General features: G+C 46.1%; 1 pseudogene; it reads left to right on the top strand.

Annotated features, from left to right (window-relative positions):
- The first annotated feature begins 7450 nt into the window (after window positions 1–7450).
- LOC124028547 lies at window positions 7451–11005 on the top strand (annotated as a pseudogene).
- The last annotated feature ends 3995 nt before the right edge of the window (window positions 11006–15000 follow it).

Genomic DNA, 15000 nt, shown 5'->3' with positions numbered 1-15000 from the left:
ATAATACACACGAATCCAAAGGGGTGAATGAGAATATGTACATGTAAGTATATGGATGAGCGATGGCCGAGTGGCAAGGTGCAATATATGTATGCCGAGGAACTTAAAACTTTGCACCTTCTCCGCTACTGTCCCGTCAATGTGGACAAGGGGGGTGCTCTCTCTGCTGTTTCCTGAAGTCCACGATCATCTCCTTTGTTTTGTGGACGTTGAGTGAGAGGTTATTTTCCTGACACCACACTCCGAGGGCCCTCACCTCCTCCCTGTAGGCCGTCTCGTTGTTGTTGGTAATCAATCCCACTACTGTTGTGTCGTCTGCAAACTTGATGATTGAGTTGGAGGCGTGCATGGCCACGCAGTCATGGGTGAACAGGGAGTACAGGAGGGGGCTGAGCACGCACCCTTGTGGGGCCCCAGTGTTGAGGATCAGCGGAGTGGAGATTTTGTTTCCTACCTTCACCACCTGGGGGTGACCATCAGAAAGTCCAGGACCCATAGGGCGGGGTTCAGACCCAGGGACTCCAGCCTGATAATGAGGGTACTATGGTGTTGAATGCTGAGCCGTAGTCAATGAACAGCATTCTTACATAGGTATTCCTCTCGTCCAGATGGGATAGGGCAGTGTGCAGTGTGATAGCGATTGCGTCATCTGTGAACCTGTTTGGGCGGTATGCAAACTTAAGTGTGTCTAGGGTGGCCGGTAAGGTGGAGGTGATATGATCCTTGACTAGTCTCTCAAAGCACCTCATGATGACAGAAGTGAGTGCTACGGGGCGGTAGTTATTTAGTTCAGTAACTTGTTTGTCTTTTAATTAAAGATAACGGAGAGAAAGTGGCATGGATTTTGAAGCAATCTACACACAGAGGGTCTAGAGGGATGGAGGGAGGGTGAGAGAGGGAGAGAGGGAGGTAGGGAAGAGGGAGAGGGAGAGGGATGGAGGTAGGGAGAGGGAGGGAGGGAGGGATGGAGGTAGGGAGAGGGAGGGAGGGATGGAGGTAGGGAGAGGGAGGGAGGGATAGAGGGAGAGGAGGGAGGGATGGAGGTAGGGAGAGGGAGGGAGGGGATGGAGGGAGAGAGGGATGGAGGTAGGGAGAGGGATGTAGGGGGAGGGAGGTAGCGGGAGGGAGGGGATGGAGAGGGGAGGTAGGGGGAGGGAGAGAGGGATGGAGGTAGGGAGAGGAGAGAGGGATGGAGGTAGGGAGAGGGAGAGAGGGATGGAGGTAGGGAGAGGGAGAGAGGGATGGAGGTAGGGAGAGGGAGAGAGGGATGGAGGTAGGGAGAGGGAGAGAGGGATGGAGGTAGGGAGAGGGAGAGAGGGATGTAGGTAGGGAGAGGGAGAGAGGGATGGAGGTAGGGAGAGGGATGGAGGTAGGGAGAGGGAGAGAGGGATGGAGGTAGGGAGAGGGAGAGAGGGATGGAGGTAGGGAGAGGGAGAGAGGGATGGAGGTAGGGAGAGGGAGAGAGGGATGGAGGTAGGGAGAGGGGAGAGAGGGATGGAGGTAGGGAGAGGGAGAGAGGGATGGAGGTAGGGAGAGGGAGAGAGGGATGCACATCAGGCTGTAGGGCTGTTTAATGTGTTTTAGACTGGGGCGACCAGTAGGGCTGTTTAATGTGTTTTAGACTGGGGGTGACCAGTAGGGCTGTTTAATGTGTTTTAGACTGGGGGTGACCAGTAGGGCTGTTTAATGTGTTTTAGACTGGGGGCGACCAGTAGGACTGTTTAATGTGTTTTAGACTGGGGGCGACCAGTAGGGCTGTTTAATGTGTTTTAGACTGGGGGCGACAAGTAGGACTGTTTAATGTGTTTTAGACTGGGGGCGACCAGTAGGACTGTTTAATGTGTTTTAGACTGGGGCGACCAGTAGGGCTGTTTAATGTGTTTTAGACTGGGGGCGACCAGTAGGACTGTTTAATGTGTTTTAGACTGGGGGCGACCAGTAGGGCTGTTTAATGTGTTTTAGACTGGGGGTGACCAGTAGGACTGTTAATATGTTCTGGAGTCAGTGTTTTAGACTGGGGGTGACCAGTAGGACTGTTTAATGTGTTTTAGACTGGGGGCGACCAGTAGGGCTGTTTAATGTGTTTTAGACTGGGGGCGACCAGTAGGGCTGTTTAATGTGTTTTAGACTGGGGCGACCAGTAGGGCTGTTTAATGTGTTTTAGACTGGGGGCGACCAGTAGGACTGTTTAATGTGTTTTAGACTGGGGGCGACCAGTAGGACTGTTAATATGTTCTGGAGTCAGTGTTTTAGACTGGGGGCGACCAGTAGGACTGTTTAATGTGTTTTAGACTGGGGGCGACCAGTAGGGCTGTTTAATGTGTTTTAGACTGGGGGCGACCAGTAGGACTGTTTAATGTGTTTTAGACTGGGGGCGACCAGTAGGGCTGTTTAATGTGTTTTAGACTGGGGGCGACCAGTAGGACTGTTTAATGTGTTTTAGACTGGGGGCGACCAGTAGGGCTGTTTAATGTGTTTTAGACTGGGGGCGACCAGTAGGACTGTTAATATGTTCTGGAGTCAGTGTTTTAGACTGGGGGCGACCAGTAGGGCTGTTTAATGTGTTTTAGACTGGGGGCGACCAGTAGGGCTGTTTAATGTGTTTTAGACTGGGGGCGACCAGTAGGGCTGTTTAATGTGTTTTAGACTGGGGCGACCAGTAGGGCTGTTTAATGTGTTTTAGACTGGGGGCGACCAGTAGGACTGTTTAATGTGTTTTAGACTGGGGGCGACCAGTAGGGCTGTTTAATGTGTTTTAGACTGGGGGTGACCAGTAGGACTGTTTAATGTGTTTTAGACTGGGGCGACCAGTAGGGCTGTTTAATGTGTTTTAGACTGGGGCGACCAGTAGGGCTGTTTAATGTGTTTTAGACTGGGGGCGACCAGTAGGGCTGTTTAATGTGTTTTAGACTGGGGGCGACCAGTAGGACTGTTTAATGTGTTTTAGACTGGGGGCGACCAGTAGGACTGTTTAATGTGTTTTAGACTGGGGCGACCAGTAGGACTGTTTAATGTGTTTTAGACTGGGGGCGACCAGTAGGACTGTTTAATGTGTTTTAGACTGGGGGCTTACCAGTAGGGCTGTTTAATGTGTTTTAGACTGGGGGCGACCAGTAGGGCTGTTTAATGTGTTTTAGACTGGGGTGACCAGTAGGGCTGTTTAATGTGTTTTAGACTGGGGCCACCAGTAGGACTGTTTAATGTGTTTTAGACTGGGGGTGACCAGTAGGGCTGTTTAATGTGTTTTAGACTGGGGGCGACCAGTAGGACTGTTTAATGTGTTTTAGACTGGGGGCGACCAGTAGGACTGTTAATATGTTCTGGAGTCAGTGTTTTAGACTGGGGGCGACCAGTAGGGCTGTTTAATGTGTTTTAGACTGGGGGCGACCAGTAGGGCTGTTTAATGTGTTTTAGACTGGGGCGACCAGTAGGGCTGTTTAATGTGTTTTAGACTGGGGCTGACCAGTAGGGCTGTTTAATGTGTTTTAGACTGGGGGCGACCAGTAGGGCTGTTTAATATGTTTTAGACTGGGGCGACCAGTAGGGCTGTTTAATGTGTTTTAGACTGGGGGTGACCAGTAGGACTGTTTAATGTGTTTTAGACTGGGGGCGACCAGTAGGACTGTTTAATGTGTTTTAGACTGGGGCCACCAGTAGGGCTGTTTAATGTGTTTTAGACTGGGGGCGACCAGTAGGGCTGTTTAATGTGTTTTAGACTGGGGGCGACCAGTAGGGCTGTTTAATGTGTTTTAGACTGGGGGCGACCAGTAGGGCTGTTTAATGTGTTTTAGACTGGGGGCGACCAGTAGGGCTGTTTAATGTGTTTTAGACTGGGGCGACCAGTAGGGCTGTTTAATGTGTTTTAGACTGGGGGCGACCAGTAGGGCTGTTTAATGTGTTTTAGACTGGGGGCAACCAGTAGGGCTGTTTAATGTGTTTTAGACTGGGGCGACCAGTAGGACTGTTAATATGTTCTGGAGTCAGTGTTTTAGACTGGGGGCGACCAGTAGGACTGTTTAATGTGTTTTAGACTGGGGGCGACCAGTAGGGCTGTTTAATGTGTTTTAGACTGGGGCGACCAGTAGGGCTGTTTAATGTGTTTTAGACTGGGGGCGACCAGTAGGGCTGTTTAATGTGTTTTAGACTGGGGTGGCCAGTAGGACTGTTAATATGTTCTGGAGTCAGTGTTTTAGACTGGGGGCGACCAGTAGGGCTGTTTAATGTGTTTTAGACTGGGGGCGACCAGTAGGGCTGTTTAATGTGTTTTAGACTGGGGGCGACCAGTAGGGCTGTTTAATGTGTTTTAGACTGGGGGCGACCAGTAGGGCTGTTTAATGTGTTTTAGACTGGGGGCGACCAGTAGGGCTGTTTAATGTGTTTTAGACTGGGGCGACCAGTAGGACTGTTAATATGTTCTGGAGTCAGTGTTTTAGACTGGGGGCGACCAGTAGGACTGTTTAATGTGTTTTAGACTGGGGGCGACCAGTAGGGCTGTTTAATGTGTTTTAGACTGGGGGCGACCAGTAGGGCTGTTTAATGTGTTTTAGACTGGGGGTGACCAGTAGGACTGTTTAATGTGTTTTAGACTGGGGGCGACCAGTAGGGCTTTTTAATGTGTTTTAGACTGGGGGCGACCAGTAGGGCTGTTTAATGTGTTTTAGACTGGGGGTGACCAGTAGGGCTGTTTAATGTGTTTTAGACTGGGGCGACCAGTAGGACTGTTAATATGTTCTGGAGTCAGTGTTTTAGACTGGGGGTGACCAGTAGGACTGTTTAATGTGTTTTAGACTGGGGCGACCAGTAGGGCTGTTTAATGTGTTTTAGACTGGGGGCGACCAGTAGGGCTGTTAAATGTGTTTTAGACTGGGGGCGACCAGTTTGGCTGTTTAATGTGTTTTAGACTGGGGGCGACCAGTAGGGCTGTTTAATGTGTTTTAGACTGGGGGTGACCAGTAGGACTGTTAATATGTTTTAGACTGGGGGATACCAGTAGGACTGTTTAATGTGTTCTGGAGTCAGTGTTTTAGACTGGGGCGACCAGTAGGACTGTTTAATGTGTTCTGTCTGAATGGAGTCAGTGGTAACCAGGGCGACCAGTAGGACTGTTTTGCCTATCGCGGATCTCAGCTTACAGAGTCTGATTAACACGTTCTGTCTGGCTGGAGTCAGTGTTTCAGAGGCAACCGCACGTGTGTGTGTGTGTGTGTGTGTGTGTGTGTGTGTGTGTGTGTGTGTGTGTGTGTGTGTGTGTGTGTGTGTGTGTGTGTGTGTGTGTGTGTGTGTGTGTGTGTGTGTGTGTGTGTGTGTGTGTGAGTGAGAGGTTGTTCTAAGTCATCTGCTCTAATGTGCTGCCCTCCACCATACTACCCTTCATAGGACACAGAGTTGTTATTTAGGCTCAGTGTGACCGCTCTATATTTAGCTTCTATATTAAAGATTCAGACGTTGGTCATCAATACCTCTTCAAAACCACATAACCTATATTAGCTGATGATAGTGAGTTACATCGTTTGTTTATGCAATTAAGTGTCGTATTTCCTTTTTGTAGGCGAAATGTACATTCGTGGCTAAAAGTTTTGAGAATGACACAAATATTAATTTCCACAAAGTTTGCTGCTTCAGTGTCTTTAGATATTTTTGTCAGATGTTACTATGGATACTGAAGTATAATTTCAATCATTTCATAAGTGTCAAAGGCTTTTATTGACAATTACATGAAGTTGATGCAAACTGCAATGCCTATTATTGCGTGACAATAGAGATCTCAAACCAATTTGACTTTGCTGAGTGACCTCTTCTCTTCAATAGCTTCCTACCCATATGGCTTTCATGAATACGACCAACTTCTATTGGTTCAGGGATCTCGCCTGTCCAATCCACAGCAAAATAAATAAATAAAAATAAACTCGTCTAATTATTATGAATTTGAATGTAAAACGTCAATATCTCCAACCCGATATGACTTGCATGAATACGACCAACTGTTATTGATTCGGGGAACCTCTTCTCTCCAATCCATGGAAATGACTTCGGAACTTTTTGACTTTGTATGTTCTATGCCATTTTTTTTTTTCAGAATCAGAATCACCTTCATCTGGTCATCATGTACATGTGCACATACTCAGAATGTTACTTGATGAAAGGGTTCTGCTAGCGATAGACATCTTTGCAGGGTGACGTTTATTGGGATGAGTCTTGTCCTGGTGGTAGAACTGAGCCATTTTCCGCACCTGTAGATGTGCCAGCTGCAAAGTTCAAATCGGCTATATTGTAAACATGTATGCTTTAGGGTTAGGCTTTATGTTTAGCAGTGTGGTTAAGGTTTGAGTTAGGCTTTATGTTTAGCAGTGTGGTTAAGGTTAGGGTTAGGCTTTATGTTTAGCAGTGTGGTTAAGGTTAGGGTTAGGCTTTATGTTTAGCAGTGTGGTTAAGGTTTGGAAGCAGTGTGGTTAAGGTTAGGGTTAGGCTTTAAAGTCAGATTTTATGGCTTTGTGTGTGGTTAAGGTTTGGAATCAAATCAGATTTTATGGCTTTGAACCCTCTGCAGAGCTGCCTCCAGAACAATATATAAATATCTACATGCAGAGGTAGGGAGGATCCATAACGAAGTGCAATGATAGGTGCCTATGGACAGTGTGTAATACAGTGTTGTGTTCAGATTAACCAAGTGCGGTTATTATATGTGGCTTGATACAGTGTGGAGCATAGAGTACATAGTCCTTTAGAGGCTGGTGAGGGCTGTGGTGGAGGCTGGTGAGGGCCACAGCACAGGGAGAGAAACTGTTACAGGTGGAGGCTGGTGAGGGCCACAGCACAGGGAGAGAAACTGTTAAGGTGGAGGCTGGTGAGGGCCAGGTGTTCAGGAGGAGGCTGGTGAGGGCCACAACACAGGGACAGAAACTGTTCAGGAGGAGGCTGGTGAGGGCCACAGCACAGGGAGAGAAACTGTTCAGTTGGAGGCTGGTGAGGCCACAGCACAGGGAAAAACTGTTCAGGAGGAGGCTGGTGAGGTCCACAGGACAGGGAGATAAACTGTTCAGGAGGAGGCTGGTGAGGGCCACAGCACGGAGACAGAAACTGTTCAGGTGGAGGGTGGTGGTGGGCCACAACACAGGGAGAGAAACTGTTCAGTTGGAGGCTGGTTTGTCATGATTATTAACCTGATCCGTTTGCAAGAGGAAAGTCTTCAGGGCGAAAAAATATTTGCATGTCATACAGGATACCGTTGAAGTCATGCATTTAATCTAACAGCCTCAAGCAGAGCTCACTGCTCAGGCTTTGTTTTAGCAGAGGGCTGAACCAGCGTCAGTTTTTAGATAACGTTTTTCTTTTAAAGTAGAAAACGGTTGGTTTCTGGAATGAGGAGTCACTAGCCACACCTACAGCTTCGGGTTGTTTTTACATAGGTGACAGATCTGGTCACTCACTCTCACACACTGTACATCTTCAAGTAGCTCTGTCACGTCTTGCCTGGCTGTTGGAAGCTTAGAAGATGGCTGTGAACAAATGTATCAAGTACTGCCTCTTTGTCTTCAACCTGCTGTTCTGGATCAGTGGATGCATCATCCTCGGAGTCTCCATCTACCTCAAAGTGAACCCTGTGTTTGGGGGGTTGTTACCGGGGCTGAACCTGCTGATAGCCGTCGGTACCATCATCACGGTGCTCGGCTTCCTGGGCTGCTTTGGAGCCATCAGGGAAAGCCGCGTCATGCTCATGCTGTTCTTCGTCGGGCTGCTCCTCATCTTCATCCTCCTGGTGATCGCTGGAATCCTGGGAGCTGTCGGGTGAATAAGATTGAGGGATGGTTGACGGAGAAGCTGCTACCGCTGAGGAACCAGTCGTCTTTGTTCCAGATGTTCATGCAGGAACTGGAAGAGCAGGCAAAGTGTTGTGGACTGATCCATGGACCTTCAGACTGGGGCTCAACAGTCCCCGCCTCTTGTGACTGCCGCGACACCAGTCAGGAGTGCAAACTCGCAGACGGACGACGCAAAGTGTACTTGAGACCTTGTACCAAATTGGTGATGTCAGTCATCGCGAAGGTACAGTCATCACCCTGGGGATTGCATTTGGCATCGCAGTCTTGATGATCTTTGGAATGGCCTTTGCCATGACCCTGTATTGCCAGATTGGGGAGACGTATGCCACCTTAACCTAGGTACATCTACACTATACCACCTTAACCTAGGTACATCTACACTATACCACCTTAACCTAGGTACATCTACACTATACTACCTTAACCTAGGTACATCTACACCATACTACCTTAACCTAGGTACATCTACACCATACTACCTTAACCTAGGTACATCTACACTATACTACCTTAACCTAGGTACATCTACACTATACCACCTTAACCTAGGTACATCTACACTATACCACCTTAACCTAGGTACATCTACACTATACTATACCACCTTAACCTCGGTAGATCTACACTATACCATACTACCTTAACCTAGGTACATCTACACTATACTACCTTAACCTAGGTACATCTACACTATACCACCTTAACCTAGGTACATCTACACTATACCACCTTAACCTAGGTACATCTATACCATACCACCTTAACCTAGGTACATCTACACCATACCACCTTAACCTAGGTAGATCTACACCATACCACCTTAACCTAGGTAGATCTACACCATACCACCTTAACCTAGGTAGATCTACACCATACCACCTTAACCTAGGTAGATCTACACTATACCACCTACACTAACCTAGGTAGATCTACACCATACTACCTTAACCTAGGTACATCTACACCATACCACCTTAACCTAGGTAGATCTACACCATACCACCTTAACCTAGGTACATCTACACTATACCACCTTAACCTAGGTACATCTACACCATACCACCTTAACCTAGGTACATCTACACTATACTACCTTAACCTAGGTACATCTACACTATACTACCTTAACCTAGGTACATCTACACCATACTACCTTAACCTAGGTACATCTACACCATACTACCTTAACCTAGGTACATCAACACTATACTACCTTAACCTAGGTACATCTACACTATACCACCTTAACCTAGGTACATCTACACTATACCACCTTAACCTAGGTACATCTACACTATACTATACCACCTTAACCTCGGTAGATCTACACTATACCATACTACCTTAACCTAGGTACATCTACACTATACCACCTTAACCTAGGTACATCTACACTATACCACCTTAACCTAGGTACATCTATACCATACCACCTTAACCTAGGTACATCTACACCATACCACCTTAACCTAGGTAGATCTACACCATACCACCTTAACCTAGGTAGATCTACACCATACCACCTTAACCTAGGTAGATCTACACCATACCACCTTAACCTAGGTAGATCTACACTATACCACCTTAACCTAGGTAGATCTACACCATACTACCTTAACCTAGGTACATCTACACCATACCACCTTAACCTAGGTAGATCTACACCATACCACCTTAACCTAGGTAGATCTACACCATACCACCTTAACCTAGGTAGATCTACACTATACCACCTTAACCTAGATAGATCTACACCATACTACCTTAACCTAGGTACATCTACACTATACTACCTTAACCTAGGTAGATCTACACCATACCACCTTAACCTAGGTAGATCTACACTATACCACCTTAACCTAGGTACATCTACACTATACTATACCATCTTAACCTAGGTACATCTACATTATACTATACCACCTTAACCTAGGTACATCTACACTATACTATACCACCTTAACCTAGGTACATCTACACCATACCACCTTAACCTAGGTAGATCTACACTATACCACCTTAACCTAGGTAGATCTACACCATACCACCTTAACCTAGGTAGATCTACACTATACCACCTTAACCTAGGTACATCTACACTATACTATACCATCTTAACCTAGGTACATCTACATTATACTATACCACCTTAACCTAGGTACATCTACACTATACTATACCACCTTAACCTAGGTAGATCTACACTATACTACCTTAACTTAGGTAGATCTACACTATACCACCTTAACCTAGGTAGATCTACACTATACCACCTTAACCTAGGTAGATCTACACTATACCACCTTAACCTAGGTAGATCTACACCATACCAGCTTAACCTAGGTAGATCTACACCATACCACCTTAACCTAGGTAGATCTACACCATACCACCTTAACCTAGGTAGATCTCCACTATACCACCTTGACCTAGGTAGATCTACACCATACCACCTTAACCTAGGTACATCTACACTATACCACCTTAACCTAGGTAGATCTACACTATACCACCTTAACCTAGGTAGATCTACACTACACCACCTTAACCTAGGTAGATCTACACTATACCACCTTAACCTAGGTAGATCTCCACTATACTAAACTGAATTGAGGTGGAATTGACTCCAGCTGAACGTTGCTTTGTATTGTTAAGCATCCCATTATGTTTTTCTATATCATATACCTGCCAAACGACAATCTGATTTGTTTTTCTATATCATATACCTGCCAAACGACAATCTGATTTGTTTTTCTGATTTATGATAAATGGTGGCCACATCTCGTTGAAGATGCGTGGATGTGTATTTTTAAAGTGAATTCGTTTTCTACTGCTCAATACTTGTCTCTGAAGTAGGTGCCTGTGGTGGTCATACACTCAGTGGTGTAAAGTACTTAAGTAAAAATACTTAAAAATACTACTTAAGTAGTTTTTTTGGGGGGATCTGTACTTTACTACTTCTATTGTTTTACAACTTTTACTTTTACTTCACTATATTCCTAAAGAAAATAATGTTGTTTTGACATACATTTTCTCTGACACCCAAAATCACTGGTTACATTTTGACAGGGAAATGGTCCAATTGACACGCTTATCAAGAGAACATCCCTGGTCCATCCCTACTGCCTCTGACCTGGAGGACTCACTAAACAGAGAACATCCCTGGTCCATCCCTACTGCCTCTGATCTGGAGGAATCACTAAACAGAGAACATCCCTGGTCCATCCCTACTGCCTCTGATCTGGAGGACTCACTAAACAGAGAACATCCCTGGTCCATCCCTACCCTCTGATCTGGAGGACTCACTAAACAGAGAACATCCCTGGTCCATCCCTACTGCCTCTGATCTGGAGGACTCACTAAACAGAGAACATCCCTGGTCCATCCCTACTGCCTCTGATCTGGAGGACTCACTAAACAGAGAACATCCCTGGTCATCATCCTAATCTGGAGGACTCACTAAACAGAGAACATCCCTGGTCATCCCTGGAGGACTCACTAAACAGAGAACATCCCTGGTCCATCCCTACTGCCTCTGATCTGGAGGACTCACTAAACAGAGAACATCCCTGGTCATCCCTGGTCATCCCATCCCTACTGCCTCTGATATGGAGGACTCACTCAACAGAGAACATCCCTGGTCATCCCTACTGCCTCTGATCTGGAGGACTCACTAAACAGAGAACATCCCTGGTCATCCCTACTGCCTCTGATCTGGAGGACTCACTAAACAGAGAACATCCCTGGTCATCCCTACTGCCTCTGATCTGGAGGACTCACTAAACAGAGAACATCCCTGGTCCATCCCTACTGCCTCTGATCTGGAGGACTCACTAAACAGAGAACATCCTGGTCTCTGATCTGGAGGACTCACTAAACAGAGAACATCCCTGGTCCATCTCTACTGCCTCTGATCTGGAGGACTCACTAAACAGAGAACATCCCTGGTCATCCCTACTGCCTCTGATCTGAAGGACTCACTAAACACAAACGCTTCAATTGTAAATGATGGAGTGATGCAATATGTCCCTGGCTATTTTATGTAAATAAAATACAAAACATGAAAATGGCACCATCTGGTTGTCTTAATATAAATAATTTGAAATGATTTCTACTTTGACTTATTATCAGTGGTGACCTGTCATTCAGGTGTTTAAGCCCCACATTGTAATTTTTTTTTTGGGGGGTGGGACTTGCCTGTTTTGCATATTATTTTGACATTAATACGTATCACATATCAGTTTGCAAATGATGTACAAAAAACATATATATCATCAAAATAAAACGTATCGGTGCTCATTGGCCGTAGGACATAAACACTGTACAAAAAGTTGGAAATCGTAAATTTCAACGAGTGGTTTGGAAGGAATCGGTGACAGTGGCTGTGGGGTCCCAAGTCTAAGATTAAGTGTCTCTTTTCCAAGTTTAAAATGATAAACATTCAACGTTGGCCATGCTGTCATCGAAGCATGATTTGTGCCGCGCTCAAGACAACTGCTCGGAGGACCGTCGTGCCACATTCCTGTTAGAGTGAGCCAAGCACAACAATGTGAGTCCATAAATGTATTGTATGCTGCTTCATAAATGATGTAATATGCCAGGGAGACATGTCTACTGTAGCTAATAAAGTAATACTAAGTGTATGTTGTGTAGTTGTGTAGTTAACTGTTGGAAGCCCATGTCCCTCAGCCTAATAATTTGCTCTACTAATTTGCTCCCCTCTTAATTTCGCCTACTGTTCTGACTGTTCTACTGTTGCCTATAGCCTGTTTTAGAGAAATGTAATCATTGAATATTGTAAGAGCTTTCATAGTTTGCTTATATGCCCCCTTTATTTATCCTACGGTTCTGACTTAGTGTACAGGGAGAACACTGTAAGAACGGCCCATGTTATGAATTCTGTCGCTGTACATTTCAAAATTGCTAAACAAATAGTTATTATTGACTAACGTCACGTCCGTCCTAGCTCGCTCTAACGTCACGTCCGTCCTAGCTCGCTCTAACGTCCCGTCCGTCCTAGCTCGCTCTAACGTCATGTCCGTCCTAGCTCGCTGCTGTAACGTCACATCCGTCTAGCTCGCTCTAACGCCACGTCCGTCCTAGCTCGCTCTAACGCCACGTCCGTCCTAGCTCGCTCTAACGTCACGTCCGTCCTAGCTCGCTCTAACGTCACGTCCGTCCTAGCTCGCTCTAACGTCACGTCCCGTCCTGGCTCCCAGCTCTTCTAACGTCACGTCCGTCCTAGCTCGCTCTAACGTCGCCACGCCGTCCTAGCTCGCTCTAACGTCACGTCCGTCCTAGCTCGCTCTAACGTCACGTCCGTCCTAGCTCGCTCTAACGTCACGTCCGTCCTAGCTCGCTCTAACGTCACGTCCGTCCTAGCTCGCTCTAACGTCACGTCCGTCCTAGCTCGCTCATTGTCTTAAACGAAATGACAGATGGCCTCTTATCCGCTTGTCCTCCCCTTATTGCCATAGTTTCCACATCTCAATTGTCAATAGAAATCACATTTGTTTAAGCAAGTCAGCCATATCAGCTATGTTTTTTTAAAGTCAGTAAATGAGTCTGAATGAACTGTTTTTGCTGCCAGAAAAGGCTCCACTGATAGCCAGGTGTAGCAGTGGTAAGATGTGGGGGCTGCTGTTGGGACTCCACTGATAGCCAGGTGTAGCAGTGGTAAGTTGTTTGGACTGCTGTTTGGACTCTGCTGATAGCCAGGTGTAGCAGTGGTAAGATGTTGGGACTGCTGTTGGGACTCCACTGATAGCCAGGTGTAGCAGTGGTAAGATGTTGGGACTGCTGTTGGGACTCTGCTGTTGGGACAGCTTTATGTAGGCCCTAACAGTTTGTGGGCACAGTTTGTCACCGTTAAAGTGCAATTCATATATTGTTTAGTGTTTCCCGACGGCTAGTATGACCGTTTCAAAGGTTAATTATCATTAAAACCGTGTTTGATTACTGCTGTTTGAAAAACTCACGGTAAGTACTGTCCGGCATCAACCAAAGTTAGCGACAGTGACGCAGGCGCAGCATGCAACGTGGGATTTGTTTTGTGTGAAAACATGGCGGGAGGCTGTGACAGCTGTGTCCAGAAGGCCTTGAAGCTGACAGCTGCACAAGTCAGGGAAGAACCACGATGCACCAGCAGCACCTCCACCACAGCGGCATCGGAGGGGAAAGGCCTGGCTGGGTTGATGAGAAAGATGACCTCAACAAGGCAGCAGAGAGGTGAAGAGGGTCAGATTCCGATCTGTCACAGAGCATGATCTAACTGGGGATAGCTAACTAACATACTGTCACAGAGCATGATCTAACTGGGGATAGGGGTCACAGAGCATGATCTAACTGGGGATAGCTAGCTAACATAATGTCACAGAGCATGATCTAACTGGGGATAGCTAGCTAACATAATGTCACAGAGCATGATCTAACTGGGGATAGCTAGCTAACATACTGTCACAGAGCATGATCTAACTGGGGATAGCTAGCTAACATAATGTCACAGAGCATGATCTAACTGGGGATAGCTAGCTAACATAATGCCACAGAGCATGATCTAACTGGGGAAATGTAACTAACATACTGTCACAGAGCATGATCTAACTGGGGATAGCTAGCTAACATAATGTCACAGAGCATGATCTAACTGGGGATAGCTAGCTAACATACTGTCACAGAGCATGATCTAACTGGGGATAAGCTAACAAATGTAAATGTAATGTAACATAATGTCACAGAGCATGATCTAACTGGGGATAGCTAGCTAACATAATGCCACAGAGCATGATCTAACTGGGGATAGCTAGCTAACATAATGTCACAGAGCATGATCTAACTGGGGATAGCTAACTAACAATTTGTAAGTCACAGGCATATAAGAGCTAATGCCACAATGACTTAAATGCTAACATAATGTCAATGTAACATAATGTCACAGAGCATGATCTAACTGGGGATAGCTAGCTAACATACTGTCACAGAGCATGATCTAACTGGGGATAGCTAGCTAACATAATGTCACAGAGCATGATCTAACTGGGGATAGCTAGCTAACATAATGTCACAGAGCATGATCTAACTGGGGATAGCTAACTAACATAATGTCACAGAGCATGATCTAACTGGGGATAGCTAGCTAACATAATGCCACAGAGCATGATCTAACTGGGGATAGCTAGCT

This window comes from Oncorhynchus gorbuscha, unplaced genomic scaffold (genome assembly GCF_021184085.1).
Source record: "Oncorhynchus gorbuscha isolate QuinsamMale2020 ecotype Even-year unplaced genomic scaffold, OgorEven_v1.0 Un_scaffold_4425, whole genome shotgun sequence".
Classification (NCBI taxonomy): domain Eukaryota; kingdom Metazoa; phylum Chordata; class Actinopteri; order Salmoniformes; family Salmonidae; genus Oncorhynchus; species Oncorhynchus gorbuscha.
Note: the sequence above shows the minus strand (reverse complement) of the source record. Positions and strands in the feature narration are given on the sequence as shown.